The sequence below is a fragment of the Impatiens glandulifera genome, chromosome 6, assembly GCF_907164915.1.
Source record: "Impatiens glandulifera chromosome 6, dImpGla2.1, whole genome shotgun sequence".
Lineage (NCBI taxonomy): Eukaryota > Viridiplantae > Streptophyta > Magnoliopsida > Ericales > Balsaminaceae > Impatiens > Impatiens glandulifera.
The window spans coordinates 44,701,050-44,705,361 of record NC_061867.1 but is presented as its reverse complement, the minus strand read 5'-3'; positions in this window follow the sequence as shown (position 1 = coordinate 44,705,361).

Here is a 4,312-nt window from a genome sequence, read left to right as displayed (position 1 = left end):
TATTGGAGTGTTTGTGATCGATTTAATATTGTCTGTCAATTTAAATATTTTTTTGGAATCTCTTTTAAAACGATGATTTTGGAAAATTACGTTAAGAAGAATTAATTTTAAAGTTTTCAGAGAGATTGAGAGTTTTTTAAAGGGAAGTCGTCAAAGGACTACTTTAGATTTTTTTTTTTTTAATTATCCTCACGAATGGAAAAGTTGCCGCCTAATTTAAAAAATTAGGAAATTAAGAGAAATGAGTTCGACGTTTAGCTATGTCCCACAATGCCCCGAAGGACTAAAAAAACAATTTTGTCCGTTTTCAAAATTTCTTACGCTTTATAATGTTAAAAACTTTCGATCTAACCTAGAATCACATCAGCCACAAATTTACATAAATAAAAAAATGTCAACAAAAACTTAAATAAAAGCCTAAGCCTAAAACGAAACAAAATATACATGAAAAATAAACCCAAAGGTACGTGGTTAGCCTCCATTGCCTCCACTAATGCAAAATGTGATTGGTTGAGGTGTAAACCGAGCTCGGTCGGAATATCCCCGATCGAGCAACGTGCAACAGGTGCAGCGAGCGTCCGTCCTCAGTTCTCAAGTGAAATAGACTTTCGGTCTTCAGGTACAACAGGCGTTGATCCTCGGTCCTAGGGTGGAACAAGCTTCAATCCTCGGTCCCAGCATGCGGAACTCATCAATCCTCGGTAAACATCATGTCTCCTCGATCGAGCAGCGTGTAGTAGTCTCCCTCTCGGTCCTAGGGTGCAGAATCATCGATCGAATACTAAGTATCAGGTGCCAGCAACATGTGTCCTAACGTGCAGTAGCTTCTATTCAGTCTTAGGCGAGCAACATGTCTGTCATTATTTTCCCATTAAGTCTCATCTAATTTGTTAGAGTCGTGACTCTAACATAGTATTTGATGGTTTCACCATTTCTTTTATCTCTAACACTTGAAATTCCCTTATTAAAATGTTTAACATGGACCTTTTCACCTTTTCATTACCACCATATTTATTTTCCAAAGAGTTCCACACTATCTTAGAGGTTTTACAATCAAGAATATGCTCGAACATAATTCTAGTTTGTTTTTTTACCTCCTCTAATTGAATCGGTTGATCATTAATTATAAATTTGTTCTATGTGGATCTCAATTAGACTCTATAGACTTTTATACCTCAATAGATTTTCTATATGTTTGCTCCAATGATAATAGTATTCGTCGTTTGACGACGTGAGAATTCTTAACAGACGGTTCTCGCCTTAATCTTCCGCCCTTTCTATACTTCAAGGTTACATCTTGATAGTTTCCCTTTTGCGATATATTCTTCCACGATTTATTACCTTGCACTCGTGATCTCTCATAGTCGAATTTTAGGATTAAACTTTATTCCCTCTCTCGTTGAAAGTGTTAGGCTTTAATACCAAATGTAAATAACTAGTAAAAAAAAAAACTAAAAACTGATAATATTATTAGAAAATGCTATAAACTTAAATATTATTCTTAGCTATATCTATATATAATAACACACTTTTACTCTATCTATCACTTAAGTGTTGTTCACATCCATCTATATTTGTTGAGATGACAACTTATTTATATATTTTTAAAAAAAATTACTCATTTTTTTTTTACTTTTCATCATTTTTCTTTCTCTCTATCAAAGATGATAATCATAATTGTTATTTGACTTTCTCTCTATATTGTTTTCTATAAATCACAAAGAAATTCTAATACTTCAATCATCTATTCATATAATCTTTATTCACCACATAAGTGATTTTTTTTTATCGACCATTAGACCTTAGGAAGTTTCTGATGTAGTATGGTGCCACAATTATGTTACATTTGATTCATTTTTAATTTGTTTCTTTCGTAGTCATCTCGAGTATGTTTAGCCATTTATTTCATACCCCATTTCAATTTATTTGTTGTGCCTGTATCCACTCTAAGTTGTTCTTGATGACGAGATTAACTTATGTTGATTCATTATAGATATCCTGTTTTTACCAAACAAGAAAAATTAAAAAGAAATTGAGTCTTTTACTAAGTGCCACAAGTGATCAAAATAAAGAACATTAATTGTATATATTTTAAAGCTTACAATTGATCTTTAAGGAAAATTATATATTTTTTTGGTTAGAAGAGTGATTATATATAATAAGTAATATATAAATATGAATTTAAATGAAATGAAGTATATGGTTAGATGATAGCTTCAATTCTTTCCTTAATTTGATGTATAATTATGTCTATAAAAAAAACAGTCAATCATTTGTATAACTTTTGTTTGAATTAGATTTATTTTAGACTCTAATATTAATATATTTTAACAGGCTCAAGACAATAGCTTAAAAAATATAAATAAATATATCTTGAAACTTTTAGTTACATATAAATAATTAATAAGTTAAGAGTTAAGTTTAATTAAGATAAATGTTAAAAGTGTATAATCTTTTTATAATGTTTAATAAATATTCATTCAATAAAACATTCAGATTTATACAAAATAAAATAATTAAAGATCAAGTTTATAATAATTCGATCATATATGACATTTATTTTTATACTTAAACTTAAATACTTACACAAAAAATAAATATAATTAATTTTAATAATATTTTTCTTTAAGATAATACGTGAACTCTCAATTAAATTTTGTTTTGGTAAAATTAGTTTATTGTGTTTTTTTCTCTTTTGGTGGTCAATCCAATTACTGAATTCTTATATTTTTAAAATTATTATTTAATAAATTAACTATTTTAATAAAATAAAATTTTAATATTTTAAACTTAATATTATTACATCTACTAAAAAGAATAGTAAATCTAAATCAATAACTTAAAAACTCATTTAACAAATTTATGTCTAATTAAAATACTTTCTCACATCCTAATTAAACGTAACATTAAAGTAGGAAGGAAAAAAACTTATGCCATAAATATTTTTTTTTATTAAAATCTTATTCCACTATATTTGAAGGAAACTCATTACTCTCATTTAAAAAGGGAGGAATTTTTTTTTAAATAAATATATAAAATATTATTTATCTATAAATATTTTAGATAAATATTATTCAAATTTAATTAATTTAAAATTAATTTTAGTTTTTAAAAATTAAGTTTAATCTTAAACTTAATATTAACATATATTTTTATCTCATCGACACCCACTTAAGGGGTTAATTGACCCTGACTCACACCATTTCATGTGCATTTTTATCCATTTGGGAAACCACCGACCAATCTTAGTCGATCTCAATTAATGACAAACCTCTTATATCTCGTCAAACTCAACCATTATCCCTCCAATTGACCATTCATTTTGAGACTCACACTTTTTCATATGCCTCTTTATCCTCTCGGCAAACCACCCACTGATCCTAATCTTGCGACTCATACTTTTTCATACGCCTCTATCTCTCGACAAACCACTTACCAATCTTAGTCAACCTCTCTTTTATCACAGATCTCTTATCCAACGTCATCCAACCACTAACCACAACCCGACATCCATCTCGTGACCTCACACTTTCAAATATTCACCAAAGTAACCACTAATTCTGACCACACACTTGACAAACCACCCACCACCCGACATCCATCTCGTGACCACACACTTTCAAATACTCGTCATACTAACCATTAATTCCGATCTCACACTCGACAAACCACCCAGCATCCACCACCAGACCTCCATCTCGTAACCTCACACTTTCAAATGCTCGTCAAACCAACCACTAATTTAAACCTCACACTTTCAGATGCCTTTCATTTGTTTAAAAGTTGCGCCACCATATATTACACCCACCATTCACCACCCGACCTCCATCTCGTAACCTCACACTTTTAAATGCTCGTCAAACCAATCACTAATTCCAACCTCACACTTTCAAATTCCTTTCATTTTTTTAAAAGTTGTGACACCATATATTACACCACCATCCACCACCCGACTTCCATCTTGTAACCTCACACTTTCAAATGCTCGTCAAAGCAACCACTAATTCCAACTTTCAGATACCAATCATTTGTTTAAAAGTTGCGCCACCATATATTATAGTCTATAATACATTTTTGAAATTATAATTTGCATGATTTGGAATTCGAACTCTAGTCTTAAACATGAAATGTGAACACTTAAACCGCTAGATCACTTATAATAGTTAAAATAATTTTATTATTTTGTGTATGTATATATATATTTTGTATTTAAAATTTATTACTAATTAGTTAATTTTTATATTAACCAAAAAATTATTTATACTCATAAAGAAAATATTATATATATTTATATTTATATTTGATAAGAGAA